At 39.4% G+C, this 16,629-nt stretch overlaps 1 non-coding gene and 1 pseudogene across 1 annotated transcript; both read left to right on the plus strand.

Annotated features, from left to right (window-relative positions):
- The first annotated feature begins 9,175 nt into the window (after positions 1-9,175).
- On the plus strand, positions 9,176-9,273 carry LOC141639161 (small nucleolar RNA R71; annotated as a pseudogene).
- A 6,067-nt stretch (positions 9,274-15,340) lies between these two features.
- On the plus strand, positions 15,341-15,449 carry LOC141639162 (small nucleolar RNA R71). The gene has a single exon (XR_012542395.1). It is a non-coding gene; the product is annotated as a small nucleolar RNA R71 (small nucleolar RNA).
- Positions 15,450-16,629: the final 1,180 nt, after the last annotated feature.

Consider the following 16,629-nt stretch of genomic DNA (forward strand, 5'->3'; position numbering starts at 1 on the left):
CATTTCAAGAATTAGAGACGAGGTTTGTCCCTTCCGTGCTAATGTCCTTTCGCTTTCTCACCAATCGCTTATTGGTGCTAAACCTATTAACCTCTGTGACAATAGTTTTCTAAGATAGTCACTCGACTTTCGCGGTTGAATTCACAACCGTATGTGGGGCCCAATTCAATGGATCCCTCTCCAAAGCACATCGAAGTGGTACGCCTCCATCAAAACGACTAAAATTTCAACATTTCAAATATTTCAAAACATTTGAGGTTTCCTTGGCAATAAAACGTTTCCACATAAAAAAAAAAAAAAATCTTTTAAAATGAGCACTTCAATCTTATTGATAGAAAGTATTTTTGGGTTGCCATACCACAAGGTCAATCAAGGTCACCTGTATGTTAACCAAGTCCACATCGCATCACGGGGTTGATAGGTGATCTACATGCAAACTCCCTGACTAGGCTTTGGGTCATGGGTCGAAAGACACTAGTATGACACAATCTAGGGTGTTTTACATCCATTCTAGTAGGCGAAGTCTTAAGTTGAAAAAGTATTTGTAATGGCTTAATTGCTCTTGTCAAAGTTCCCAATTAGGCACTTTTCAAAACATTTCATCTAAATGCAACTATATGCCATGATGCAACTATTATATACATCCTAATGCAAGTGATTCTACCAACTAATATGACATATAAACTAAATGCAAGTCCTAAGTTCACATTGTTATACCGCATCAATAAAAATAAAGCCACATAGTCATTAACATAAAGAGGGAAAAGGAGATTGGAAAGATCATACCATGCGGTCTTCATTATCCTCATGTCTCGGATGTGGCGTAGTCGATCAATGTGAAGAAGAACAAACACAATATATACAACAATATATACATGACTACACTACAAAGGAAATGAACTTGTTTTTGGCTTTTCAATTTTTCAAATTTTTATGGTTTTTCGAAATTTTTCAATTTTTTTGGATTTTTGAATAAAAGTTAAGTTAGAATTCCCCATCCCCACACTAATATGGGCATTTTCCTCAATGGCCAAAATGATGGGAAATTATGCAAACATGATGCATGATTTCTACACTAAACGCAAACTACACACACTAATCTACTGACGGTCCGTTTCGTGTTCACAATTAAAGATGTGGTCGTTATCACTTGAATCAAAACACAATTTATACTTAACAAACAACTCTACAATTAGTAAAGAGGCAAGTAAAGGCTCATCCCAAGGGACGGAGTTGAAATGAGATTTTATTGCAATTAGTGGTGTCTAAGGGGTGTCAAATCAAGGATGTCACTAAACTAAAATAGCAATGAAAATAAACAAGCAAGATGAATTAAAGGGGGGTGTAAACAATTGATTAAAAGCACTAGGGTGTTATGGGATCATAGGGGAATCATGGATATGATCATACAAACATGTTCTCAAATTATAAGCAAGATTATTGTTGTCACATGGATTGAGTTGGGTTATATCTTACAATCCTAGGAAAGTTTGGTTCCCGGAGCCGAATCGATTAGATTGTACAACACCCATGCTTCCACTTAATCTTCCCTACCAACAACATGCATGATCTAATGAGACTCGAGTCAAGCTATGTCTTACAAGTCTCACTAAAGATAGAAGATGAGGCAAATGCAAGGATTCATAGGCTTAGCATTTCATCAAATATAACATGTGCATTAGTTATTGATTACAATACTAAAGAGAGATTAAGGAAATAGAACTTGTATTAGAACTTGATTAATTGTTGATTACAATACTAAAGAGAGATTTGATCGATATTAACTACTCTAATTATCGATAAGAAAACATGCCCCTCTAATTAGACTAACGGGGTATTTATAGTGGAAATTAGGGAGGATGCATTAGGGTTAACTAAGGGCTAAACTAGTAATTACACTTTTTAGATGGAGCAAGGAGGAGACGGTATTTTTCGAAGGAAGGGCTTCTTTCTTCGTAGCCGAGAAGAAAATCACGCCGCGCATCAAATCCGGGCGAATAAGGTCTGATCAGCGGATTCTCGTGACGGGGTCCTAGCGGATTCACTTCGGAGTCCCAAGGATCAGGAGGGCGGAATCCGAGCGGATTAGAGCAAAGCCGCACGGATTGTGCGTATGTGGGACGGCCGGACAGACAATCCGCACGCATTGTCACTCAAAGAAGACATCTTCTTCTTTTCTTCCTTTTCATAAATTCCTGGGGATTTCCTGGGACCTGCTGGCTTCTTTCGCATCGCTCTTCTACTATAATATGTACAAAGGGCTTAATCTTGTCTCTCCTTGATGCTCGGGTCATTGGCCAATCAATTTAGTCTGGTTTGAAAACGCAAGATTTACTCCTTTCTGCCAATGGATCAAAATCTCAAAGAATATGCAAAACAAAGAACTAAAGATAAGAAATGACCCAAATATGCACTAAAAAACATGGGAACAAGGCTAATTCGGGGGCTAAATATGCGCTAATTATGGTCAGATCAAATATCCCCAAAACCGAACCTTCGTTCGTCCCGAGTAAAGAGGTGACAAAGACGAGATTTATACTAACCTATCCTAATAACAGCTTCTGAGCAAATGACAATTAGCGGGTCTCACTCAGCACTTCAACTCACAAATAAAGACAACCATGAGGTAGATGCCTTCTCAAGCAAGGTGGGGTCTTTGAAAATGGCGACACATCCAAACATTAAGCACACAAAATCACATAATGGATGCATCTACAAAAGGAATAGCCACTTCCTCATTAAGTGGTCGAGGCACTAAAGAGGAACAAATTTAAGAGCATGCTCGTCCTTCACAAATACTAGTTCAACAAATTACTAAGGCTAAGAGGATGGCACTAAATCACCTCCAAATGGTGTTAAACTAGACGTACTTTTGTCCTCACTTCCAAATGCTTTCGTCAAGAGCGATCGGATGGTGGTGGAATGATGATCCTATGAGGCTAGTAGTATATGACATGACAAGTCTCGAATTCTCTACAAAGTAAGGTCACGGATTGCCCAAGCTCGACAAAGTGGCTTCGACAAAAAAGGCTTTTTTGAATGAAATGCTCAAATCTTTAAACACTACGGTGGATGACTAAAGAGGAAAAATTTGTCCTCATTTCCTTTTCACAAAATTCTAAGATGGGGTTTTACTAAGGCTAGTGTCCTTTAAATCACCAATCCAAATGGTGTTAAACTAGACAATAGCTCGGGGGTGATAGTCACCGTCTCCGGGCGGCCAATTCACAACCGTATGGGGGGCCAATTCAATGGATCCCGCACCAAAGCACATCGAAGTGGTACGCCTCCATCAAAACAACTTAAATTTATCAACTTTCAACAATTCACAAACATTTCGAGGTTCCTTGGCATTAGATTACTTCCACATGACAAAATTTTTTGAAATGAGCACTTCAAGCTTATTGATAGAAAATATTTTTGGGTTGCCTTACAACAAGGTCAATCAAGGTCACCTAGACAAGTTAACCAAGTCCACATCGCATCACGGGGTGGATAGGTGACTCATGCAAAACCTTGACTAGGCTTTGGGTCATGGGTAAAAAGACACTAGTATGACACTATCTAGGGTGTTTTACAACCATTCTAGTAGGCAAAGTCTTAAGTTGAACAAGTATTTGTAATGGCTTAGTTTTTTGTCAAAGTTCCTAAATAGGCATTTTTCAAAACATTTCTAAAATGCAACTACATGCCATGATGCAACTAATATAAACATCCTAATGCAAGTGATTCTATCAATTAATATGACATATAAACTAAATGCAAGTCCTAAGTTCACATTGTTATACCGCATCAATCAAAATAAAGCCACATAGTCATTAACATAAAGAGGAAAAAGGAGATTGGAAAGATCATACCATGCGGCCTTCATGATCCTCATGTCTTTGATGTGGCGTAGTCGATCAATGTGAACTAGGGTGAACAAACACAAATATATACAAGACTACTTAAAAGGAAATAAACATGTTTTTGGGTTTTCAATTTTCAAATTTTTATGATTTTTGAAATTTTTCAATTTTTTGGATTTTTGAATAAGAGTTAAATGTTAGAATTCTCATCCCCACACTAATATGGGCATTGTCCTCAATGGCCAAAATGATGGAAATTATGCAAAGATGATGCATGATTTCTATACTAAATGCAATCTACACTAAGCTACACTACATGATGCATGGTTTTTTGTTATGACTAGAGATGATAATTTAGATTACCTCCCTGCTGTATGCATTAACTTCCCAAACCGAGTGAGACACTATTGCTAATGTCCAAGGATGGGTGTAGTTCATGCGCACACTATGCAATGCATGAAACTAATTTGTCATTTTGGATTTTGAAAATGGGAACAATAAAATGAGAACACCTCAATGGTACCTAGGTGTGAGTCCTCTATGGTTCTAGGACTACTCCAACAATGATCAAAATTATAATTAAAACAAAGAGAGAAATATACAAACCATGAGAGGGTAGGAGTCTCCAAGGCTTGCTAATCTTCCATCATGCTATCACCATCACTTTCCTCATTAGAAGTGGTCACATTGCCACTTCCTCACATTGCTTCTTCACTTTCTTTTCCTCATCTTGCTCATCATCATCTTCACCATCCTTTTCTCCCTTCTTCACTCGCTTCTTCATCAATGTTATCCTCAACTTCTTCATCATTACCAACAACCTCATTGTCACCCGAAACGACGCCCTAGATGCACCCGGAAATAGGACTTCTCTATCCGCCCAACTAGGCAAAGGACAAGATGGATCAAGTAGTCCTTGCCTAGCAAAGTGTAGGAGGGGTGGATATTGAGCCAAGTAAGCATTTTCCGATCTTCAAAGGCTTGTTGTGCATTGCTTGCATGAGAAGAGTCACATAATCATTTCTAGCTTCAACTCCTTCCGGCTTGAACTCTTCATACTCAAAGGGGTAAGGTGGTATGACAATGGAAGAGGAGGGAGTTTCAAGATCACCCTTTTGTTGTTGAATAATATACTCCTCTTTAAAAGGGAAGTAGATAATTGGTCCCGTGGACGCTTAGACGACAAATCTTTGAAGACAAGGTGAACGATCTAGCTTCATTAGTGAGCCATCCATACTTAGTGTCAAGGGGGTTATGGGCAACCCACTTGTACTTGTGTATCATAGTATGCAAAGCAACAAGATGGCCACCCTCCTTTGCTTTGTACTTGTTATCCTTATTGAAGTTAGGATCAAAGTGCTTAGCTAGGATAGTGACTAGGCCACCATTGACAATAACGGTAGTGCCCTTCTTCCCACAATCAATGTTGAGCCATCTATCTACCAAGAGCCTCAAATAATTGTAAGGCTTGGTGTGTACTCTTCCAATGTTCAAAGCCGATTCAAGGAGAATAAAATCAAGTTTGGTGAAATGGTTGGTATCTTTCCTTGCAATTATGGTGTTTCCCACGACCTTGTGCCATACTCTTATGCCCGGATGGTGGACCAAAAGAGCACGACTCGCATGAAAGTCCTCAAATTTCTTCCCGGAGATTGCCTCCCAAAGAGGTTCGGGTCATTTCCATAATTTTAAAATAACGCGGTTCATCACTTAGACCCAAAATTTCACTTAATTCCCTAAAGGAAATGCGTATACTAACATTAGCTAGACAAAACTCGAGATTCTCCCTATTCTCAACTTTGGTGACTTTCAAAGAACTCAAAAATTCCAAGGTAAGGGAGGGGTATGTCAATTCCTTTGTTTCAAACAATTTCTTCAACCCCATGGTTTTGAAAAAGCCTCTAGTTTGCTCAAGAACACCCAATTTTTCTAAGGTATCTTCACATATAAATTTGGTGGATTGTAATGACTTTCAAAGCAAACTCTTGACAAAGGTATTTCTATGGGTTTCGAAATAAAAGTTACCGGATAATGCAAAAGTTGATCGATTTCCGGAGGAGAAGGTGTTGTTGTTCTATAGAAGGTTGTTGTTGTTGTCACTTCCAAGTTTGGTGTTGCTACCACCATAGCCAATGCTTTGTTTGTTTGAAGAGCCTTTTGCCTTTGTGAGAGTGCCTTAGCCTTTGGTGCCTTTGTTGCCCCCTTAGTCCTCGCTATTGATGAACTAACCAAGAAAAGAATGAAAATCTTCAATTTGTAGTATACCCAAATCGATTTAAAGGTGAAAGGCTTTGCCTTTATGAAATCAAAAATCGACTCAAAGGTTGAAGATTTTGTGCTTGATTTTGATTTTTATTGAAGAAGGAGTGATTGATTTGTTGTTAGAAGGATGATTTGATTTGTTTTTTGGTGAATGTTGTTAGGATTTTGTTTTTTGATGGAGAGGATGAGGGTTTTGATGTTGTGGGTAGTGTTTATGAATGAATGAATGAATGAATGAAGGAAGGTGGGAGGGATTTTATAAAGACCGAAATTTTCGAACAGCAGGCAATCAGGCGGATTTCGCCAACGTGCATGGATTCTCGCTTCTTTTCTCGGTTGTATAAAACTCGCCTAAAGACGGGGCGGATCTGAAGAAGACGCCTTTGATTTTCTGATGCGGACGGGATTTGGCTCGAAGACTTAACGGATTTTAGTCAGTGAAATTTTTCTTGTTTTCTCGCCAGAGAAGACGGGCGTGTCTTCGCCTCCAGATTAGGCGGATTTGCGTAGACGGCGATTCGCCCAAGACGCCTGATTCTTACAGCAAAAAATCTTTTCCAAAATTCAGTTTCGCCAGACGGGCGTCTTTTTCGTAAAGACGCCGATTGAATCGAAGACGGGCGGATTCTCCCCGAATCCGCCTCGACTCAACCCCTTGACCTGGATTCGCTCCATCCGTGCACAATGCATTTCCTTACCATTCTTCTATTCTTTCTTCAAATCTTTGAGGTTCTTCATCGTGGGGCACTACTAAGGCATGGATAGCTAGGCAATTGTCATCCTCACACTAAAAAGCACTACACATCAATTGAAATGTTAAATTCCTCCCTCACTTCTTCTCAAACATGACACCATTTGATCAAAGTAAATAAGAATCCAAAGATGACAAAAATGCAATACAAGAATGAAATGAAGTTAGAGTTAGAAATATTTACAAGTGGTGGTTTAGGGAGGACTCCACCAAACTCTCATTCTCGATGAGATGTCAAGGGGGCATGTCCAAGGTGTTGTTGATGTTGCTCAACACTTTGAAAAAGTAATCGAAAGCTTGTTCATTATCATGGTAGAGGTCTTCACACTTCTACCTCACTTTGTCATTGCCTTGATCGATGGCATTACCAATGTAGGGATTAAAAATCCCTTCAAATTCGTTGTCCCAAAGACCACAAACTTCATTAAGTTGATCATTGAAAATCTTTGCTTAGATGGAGACAACTCTCCCAATTTCTTCTCTTGGCCAATGACGCCATCCTTTCTTCCCGATTGATTTTGATGAGCTTTTCAAGCCTCCTCGTCACATTCACTTGCTCTTTGAATGGAGCATCTTCAATTTTCTTCTTCCATTGGAGTTCCGATTTTTTCCTTCATCCATCTTCTATAATGATCAATCATGAAACATGGTTCATGCAAACGAGAGCTCATAGTCTTGTCAAGATTAAAAGTTATGCTTTCATCTCCAACTTCTAGAGTGAGCTCACCATGTTTCACATCAATCATCGTGATCTGCCGCGGTGTGTAGGAAAGGTCTTCTAGAATGATTGGAATGTTGGAATCTTCCTCCATATCAACAATGACAAAGTCCACCGTGGATGAAAACTTCCAATTCGCACGGGACATCTTCCCATATCCCTAATGGTGTCTTCGTCGATCTATCGCCATTTGGATGTCGTGGATGCATTTAAGTTTCTCCCATCCCCAACCTTTACTCACCGAGTACGGCATGACACTCACACTAGCCCCTAGATCACATAAGGCTTTGTTGATCGTGGTCGCCAACGGGTACACTCGGGATTGAGAAGCTTCCGATCCTTTAACTTTGAGGTGAACTCCCTGAAGTATGCACTACCTCACCTTAGTGAAGGTGATAGTCTCAAGCTTCCTCGATCGACTTCTTTGCGAGGATATCTTTACGGGATTTGGGATAGGCCAAGACGTGATTGATTAATTCCGCGAAATAATTGAGACTTCCAAATTCTTCACAATTTCCATGAACTTTCCAAGTTGATCATCAAATTTGGGTTTGGCTTGACGATTTTGGAAAAGGAAGTCTAATCACAATGGGCCTTCTCCGATCTGTCTTTATTTTTCTTTGAACTTTCTTCTTTTGATGATTCTCCATTTTGGAGCTTTTGCGCAATTTCTTCCTTTTCACTAGCTTCCACAACTTCATCCTCAACGTGCTTCTTTGGTGCTTCACTTTGCTCCACTTCTCAAGTGAATGGCACCAACCGTTTCAATGTCTAGGGGATTACTTGAGGTGGTAATTGCCCCTTTTGCCTTTGTGAGCTTGAAGATGCTAGTTGAGTCAATTGTGTTTCCAACATCTTGGTGTGAGCTAGAATGTTGTTGATGGTGGTTTCCTTTGCTTCGCTATCTTTTTGCATTTGAGTGAAAAATTCTTGTTGATTCTTTTGCATTTGGAGGACCGCTTTTGGACATCAAAACCTTGGTCATTTTGGTGATTGTATGGATTTTGATTTTGGTAACCTTGGTTTTGATTGAAAAGGGTCTTTGATTTTGGTTTCTCATGGGGTGGTGGAGTGTATGTTGTTTGAGGGTTTTGAACATTTTGGCTTTTCTATGAGAGATTTGACGGGAATTTGGTGTTTTCATTGAAAATCGAATAAGTACCACTCTTGATGTGGAAAGCATTCATTTGTTCATTTGTTCCCCACATTCACCTTGGTCATGTCCCAAGTTCCACAATTCTCACATATCCCACTTGGGATGAGGAAGATGTCATGGCATTAACATGATGTTTTGATGATTTCGAGTTTTTCTTCAAGTCTAGCCATAGCTTGTTCAAACTTCAAGTTGATTGTGTCAATGTGAGCACTAAGTTGAGCACCCAATTGAGTAACGGAGTCCACTTCATGCTTTCCTCCTATAGTAGCCTTGCGAGGTCTACTATATTGTGAGTTATGGACCGCCATTTCCTCAATCTTGTTACATGTTTGATTGTCATCAACTTCGGTGAACATTCCATTTGATCCTATATTGAGAATGTTCCTAGAATCTTCATATAAACCATTCCAAAATTGTTGACAATTAAAAACCATTCGCTAAGTCCATGGTGAGGACATGAGCACAAATTCCTTGAACCGCTCCCAAGCTTCATACAAAGATTCTTCATCCCTTTGCTTAAAACCCGTAATTTGAGCCTTAGATGTTAGTCTTTTCCTGGGTAGAATTTTTTGTAGAAAGCTAGAGCCAACTTCTTCCAAGAATCTATTCCGAGGGTGGCCTTATCAAGGCCCTTCAACCATCGCTTTCGATGCCGATTAAAAGAAAAAGGAAATAAGACCCATCTAATTTGGTCTCGAGTCACGCCCTTGAGAGATTGCATCACAATAGTCGCAAAAGGTTTCCATATGAGAATGAGGGTCTTCACTAGGGCATCCCCCCAAATTGGCTCCTCTCAACTAATTGGATGAAGGCGGACTTGGCAATAAAATTTCCTGTTAGATGTTGGGTGTAGAGTACCATTTGGCAGATTCTCCTCCCCGTGGTACGGAGTGTGACGAGAATTTAGGCATTGTAGGTGGATTTTGTGGGGTATTGTGTAATGGGTTCTCCTCTCCTTCTATTGCGAAAGGATTGACGAACTCACTAGTGGGTTGAACAACTTCACTAATAACTCTTAAATTCCTCCTAACAAGTCTCCTATTGTTCGTCAAAGTTCTTTCGATTTCACGGTCAAAAGGTAACAAATCACCTTGTGACCTTCTAGACATGCAAAATATCAAACAACTCGAAACAATTAGAACAAACCTTGAGGAGTTTTACTTCCCCAAGGCGAAGAAATACACAACTAATAACAATGGAAAGAAATCTAAATCAAACAAACACCTCCACCTCCGAACGCGCCATTTTTGATCGGTCCGTTCGTGTTCACAATTAAAGATGTGGTCATGGTCACGGTCTAATCAAAACACAATTTATAACTTCACAAACAACTCTACAATTAGTAAAGAGGCAAGTAAAGGTCGGATCCCAAGGGACGGAGTTGAAATGAGATTTCTATTGCAACTAGTGGTGTCTAAGGTGTCACAAATGGGTTGATGTAGAAGGTCACTAAACTAAAATAGCAATGAAAATAAACAAGCAAGATGAATTAAAGGGGTGTAAACAATTGATTAAAAGCACTAGGGTGTCATGGGATCATAGGGGAATCATGGGATATGATCATACAAACATGTTCTCAAATTATAAGCAAGAAATTATTGTTGTGATGGATTGAGTTGGGTTATATCTTACAATCCTAGGAAAGTTTGGGTCCCGGAGCCGAATCGATTAGATTGTACAACACCTACAAGTCGACTTAATCTTCCTACTCAACAACATGCATGGTCTAATAAGACTCGAGTTGGGTTATGTCTTACAAGTCTCATTGAAAAGATAGAAGATGATAGTAAATGCAAGGATTCATAGGCTTAGCATTTCATCAAATATAACATGTGCATGAGTTGAGATCAAAACAAGAAAGCAAATAAAACATGAAAGCATATTAATTTAAGCATGAATCATTCCCCATGTTGGTTTCCCCTAATCACCCATTTAACCCTAGCTAAGAGACTACTCACTCATTATCACGTTGATCATGCTAGCAAGGTTGTCAATCATACCAACAATATGAAACATGATGAATAAATGAAAGTAATTAACAATAATTAAAAAGGGATTAAGAGATTATAACTACTAATGATTCCAATAATAAAGCAAAGATAAAGAAGTACTTGAATGCTTGATTGAGAGGTTGTCAATCTCCCAATAATAACCCAAATAATCTTCAATTACCCAAAATAAAGGATGAACAAAAGAGAGATTAAGGAAATAAGACTTGTATTAAAACTTGATTAATTGTTGATTACAATACTAAAGAGAGATTTGATTGATATTAACTACTCTAATTATTGATAAGAAAAACATGCCCCTCTAATTAGACTAATGGGGTATTTATAGTGGAAATTAGGAGGATGCATTAGGGTTAACTAAGGGCTAAACTAGTAATTACACTTTTTAGATTTGAGCAAGGAGGAGCTGTATTTTTCGAAGGAAGGGCTTCTTTCTTCGTAGCTTGGAGAAGAGGAAATCACGCGCCGAATCCGAAGATATAAGGTCGGGACTCGGCGGATTCTGGTGATGGTGTCCGAGCGATTCGTGGTAATCCCGGCGATTGTGAGGTAGAACTGAGCTGATTAGAGCAAAGCCGCACGGATTGTGCAGCTGGGACAAGCGGGATTGGTGACAATCCGCACGATTGTCACTCAAACAAGACATCTTCTTTTTCTTCCCTTTTCTTCATAAATTCTTTGGTGATTTCCTCGGGACTCAAGGATCCTTTCAAAGATTGTCGTTTCTACTATAATATGTACAAAGGCCTTCTAATCTTGTCTCCTTGATGCTTGGTCATTGAATTCGATCAATTTAGTCTCGCTTTGCCATGAAAATGCAAGATTCCTACTCCTTTCCTACCAAGGGATCAAAATCTCAAAAATATGCAAAACAAAGAACTAAAGATAAGAAATGACCCAAATATGCACTAAAAAGCATGGGAACAAAGCTAATTCGAGGGCTAAATATGCTTGACTATGGTCACATCATCTACACTACATGATGCATGGTTTTTTTTGTTTATGACGAGAGATAATTTGATTACCTCCCGTGTACGTACGTATTTCCCCAAACCGAGCTTGACATTATTGCTAATGTCCTAAGGTCGGGGTGTAGTTCATGCACACACGATGCAATGCATGAAACTAAATTTGTCATTTTGGATTTTCAAAGCTGAACAATAAAATGAGAACACCTCAATGGGGCCGAGGTGTTAGTCCTCTATGGTGCTAGGACTACTCCAACAATGATCAAGATAAATAATTAAAACAAAGAAAGAAGTAGAACAAACCTCGAGGGTAAAGAACCTCCAAAGCTTGCTAATCTTCCATCATATCATCACTATCATCATCTTCTCACTAGAAGTGAATTCATCACCACTTCCCTCTTCACTTTCTTGTTCACCTTGCTCATCATCCTCTTCTCCTTCTTCACTAGCCTCTTCATCAATGTTATCATCAACATCTTCATCACCGACAACCTCATTGTCACCCGAAGCTCACCTCCTAGATGCACTCTGAAAAGAAGACTTTCCTATCACCAACTAGGCAAATGACATGAAGGATCAAGTAGTCCTTGCCTAGCTAAATAAAGGAGGGGTGGATATTGGGCTAAGTAAGCATCTTCCCGATCCTTGAAAGCTTGCTTGTGCATCTCTTGCATAAGTAGAGTCATATAATCTATGCTTGCTTCAACACCTTCGGGTTTGAACTCTGGGTACTTGAAAGGATAGGGTGGTGTGACAATGGAAGAGGAGGGCATTTCAATTTCACCACTTTGTTGCGGGATGATGTATTCGGCTTCTTTGAGAGGAAGAGGTAATTGGTTCGATGGACACTCAAACGACATATCTTTGAAGGCAAATTAAAAGATCTAACCTCACTATGAAGCCACCCATACTTGGTGTCAAGAGGGTTATGAGAGACCCACTTGTATTTGTTAATCATAGCATCCATATCAACGAGATGACCTCCCTTTTTCGCCACATACTTGCTATCCTTGTTGAAGTTCGGATCAAAGTATTTAGCCAAAAGGGTGACTAGACCTCCATTCACAATAACGGTGAAATGCTCTTCCCACAATCAACATTTAGCCATTTTTCCACCAAAAGCCTTAGAGAGTTGAAAGGCTTGGTGAATTCCCTTCCAATGTTTAAGGCCGACTCAAGAAGAACAAAATCGAGCTTGGTAAAGTGGTTGGTGTCTTTTCTTGCAATGATGGTGTTCCATATGACCTTGTGCCACACTCTAATGTCAGGATGGTGGACTAATAGAGCGTGACTAGCATGATAGTTCTCAAATTTCCTTAGGAAATCGCCTCTCAAAGAGAAATGGTCATACTTGCCAACATTCTTGAAATAACTAGGTGAATCACTAAGACCCAATGCTTTACCCATTTCCTCAAAGGTGATGCGCCTACTAACATTAACTAGGCTAACTCGATGTTTTCCATAGTCTCTACCTTTGTAACTTTCAAAGAACTCAAGAATTCTAAGGTAAGGGAGGGGTATGTCAATTCTTTGTATCAAACAATTTTTCCAACCCATGGCTTCAAAGAAGGCTTTAGTTTGCTCAAAGACACCTAAATTGTTCAAGGCATCTTCACAAATAAACTTGGTGGATAGAAAGGATTTTCTAGCATACTTGGCAAAAGTGTCCCTATGGGTTTTAGAAAGTAAATTACCTCGGATAGTTTAAAAGTTGAGCAATTTCGGAGTAGTTGATGTTGTTGCTTCCAAGGAGGTTATTGTTGTGCACTTCCAAGTTTGAACTAGCTACCACCATAGCCAATGAGGCTTTCTTTGCTTGAAGACTCTTTTGTCTTGTTGAGAGTGCCTTTGCCTTTGGTGCCTTTGTTGCTCCTTTTGTCCTTGCCATTGATGATTAAACCAAGAAAAGAGTGAAAATCTTCAATTTTCAAGTATACCCAAATCGATTTAAAGATGAAAGGCTTTGCCTTTATAATTTTGAAAATCGGCTCAACGGTTGAAGATTTTGGTGCTTGGTTTGATTTTTGTTGAAAGAAGAGTGATTAATTGTTGTAAAAAGGATGTTTGGATTTGATTTTGATGAATGAGATTGAGGAAATCTTGTTTTGGTGATGGAGAGGATGAGGGTTTTTGAGTTTTGGGGTTTATGGGTAGTGTTTTGAATGAAGAAATGAAGAAATGAATGTGGGAGAGGGTTTATAAAAGACAGAAAATTTTGAATTACGGGACGACAATGGGCGTCTTTCCTTCGACGGCCGTTCGTCTGGTTGGGCTTCGTAAATCTCGCTAGAGACGGGCGTCTTTGGCCAAAGACGCCGGATTTGTCAACGGGGACGGGCGTCTTTTGCGAGAACGGCTGATTCCTTTCCGATGGTTTCTTGTTTTCTCACCGAAAAGACGGGCGTCTTTCCTTCCGGGACGGGCGTCTTTCGAGACGGGTGTCTTCTCTTTGGGGCAGACGCTTCGGTTGTTAATGAGTCCCAAAAATTCAAAAATTCACCAAGGATCGGGCGACATTTTGACAACACGCTTAGGGTTGCACAAGACGGGCGGATTCTCTTGAACCGGGCTCGGATTATGCCCCTTTACCCGGATTCAGTTCCATCCGTGTACTTGCATATCCCTTCTCCTTGACTTTGTCTTCATTTTTCTTTGAAATTTCTTCTTTTGATGGTTCTCAATCCTTGGAGTTTTCGCCTGATTTTCCTATCACTAGCTTCCACAACTTCATCCTCAACTTCTTTGATTTTTGCATACCTTGTACCACTTCTCAGTGAATGGCACTAAGATTTCATGTCCGGGGGGATTACTTTGAGGTGTAATTCCCCTTTGTCTTTGTGAGCTTGAAAGATACTAGTTGAGTCAATTGGGTTTCCAACATTTTGGTGTGAGCTAGGATGTTGTTGATGGTGGTTTCCTTTGTTTGACTATCTTTTTGCATTTGAGTGAAAACTTGCCGATTCTTTTGCATTTGAAGGACGCTTTTGAACATCAAAACCTAGGTCATTTTGTTGATTGTATGGAGATTGATTTTGGTAACCTTGGTTGTGGTTGTAAAAGGGTCTTTGATTTTGATTTCTCATGGGAGGTGGGGTGTATGTTGTTTGAGGGTTTTGAACATTTTGGCTTTTGTATGAGAGATTTGGATGGAATTTGGTGTTTTCATTATAATAGTTAGAATAAGGGATACCACTCTTGTATGCTTGAAAAGCATTCACTTGTTCATTTGTTCCCTACATTCACTTTGGTCATGTCCCAAAGTTCCACAATTCTCACATATCCCACTGGGGATTGATGAAGATGCCGTCATGGCATTAACATGTTGCTTTGGTGATTTTGAGGCTTCTTCAAGTCTAGCCATAGCTTTTTCAAACTTCAAATTGATGGTATCAATGTGAGCACTAAGTTGAACACCCAATTGAGTAACGGAGTCTACTTCATGCTTTCCTCCTCTAGTAGCCTTGCGAGGTCTACTATATTGTGAGTTATGGACCGCCATTTCTCAATCTTGTTCCAAGTTCGAGTTGTCATCAACTTAGGTGAACATTCCATTTGATCCATGTTGAGAATGTTCCTTGAATCTTCATATAGACCGTTCCAAAATTGTTGTACCAAGAACCACTCGCTTAGTCCATGGTGAGGACATGAGCGACAAATTCCTTTGAACCGCTCCCAAGCTTTATACAAAGATTCTTCATCCATTTGCTTAAAACCCGGTGAATTTGAGCTCTTAGCATGTTAGTCTTTTTCCGGTGGGTAGAATTTTTGTAGAAAGCTAGAGCCAACTTCTTCCAAGAATCAATTCCGAGAGTAGCCTTATCAAGGCCTTTCTAACCATTGTTCTTCATGTGCCAATTAGTTAAAAAGGAAATAAGACCCATCCAATTTTGCTCTTGAGTTACAGGTTTGAGAAATCGCATCACAATAGTCACAAAAGGTTTCCATATGAGATTGAGGGTCTTCACTAGGCATCCCCCCAAATTGGCTTCTTCGACTAATTGGATAAATGCGGATTTGGCAATAAAATTTCCGGTTAGATGTTGTGGTGTGGGAGTACCATTCGCAGGTTCTCCTCATTGGGTACGGAATGTGATGAAAACTTAGGCATTGTGGGTTGATTTTGTGGTTGTATTTTTGTGTTGTTCTTCTCACCTTCTCTTGCAAAAGGGTTGATGAACTCAATAGTTGGTTGAATATCTACAACCTCACTAATACCTCTCAAATTTCTCTAGCAAGTCTTCAATTGGTTGTCAAAGTTCTTTCATTTCACGATCAAAGGTAACAAATCACCTTGTGACCTTCTAGACATGCAAAATATCAAACAACTCGAAAACAATTAGAACAAACCTTGAGGAGTTTACTTCCTCAAGGCAAAGAAAGACACAACTAATAACAATATAAGAAAATCTAAATCAAGTTAACACGAGTCACTGCAAGAAGCAGCACGCCATTTTTGGTCGGAGACAATCTTTTCTTGTGAATTTTCGTTAAGGATCACCTAGACCAAAACACAATTTATAACTTCACAAACAACTCTACAATTAGTAAAGAGGCAAGTAAATTCGGATCGAGGGAATGAATTGAAATGAGATTTCTGTTAAACTTGTGGTGTCTTAGGGGTGTGCAATTGGGTTGATGTAGAAAGTCACTAAACTAAATAGCAATGAAAATAAACAAGCAAGATGAATTAAAAGGGTTGTAAACAATTGATAAAATGCACTAGGGTGTCATGGGGTCATAGGGGAATCATGGGAATTGATCATACAAACATGTTCTAAAATTATAAACAGCAATTATTGTTGTGATGGATCGAGTTGGGTTATATCTTATAATCTAGGAAAGTTTGGGTCGGACCGAATCGGTTAGATTGTACAACACCTACAAGTTCGACTTAGTCTTTCCTACTCAACAACATGC

This window comes from Silene latifolia, unplaced genomic scaffold, assembly GCF_048544455.1.
Source record: "Silene latifolia isolate original U9 population unplaced genomic scaffold, ASM4854445v1 scaffold_288, whole genome shotgun sequence".
NCBI lineage: Eukaryota > Viridiplantae > Streptophyta > Magnoliopsida > Caryophyllales > Caryophyllaceae > Silene > Silene latifolia.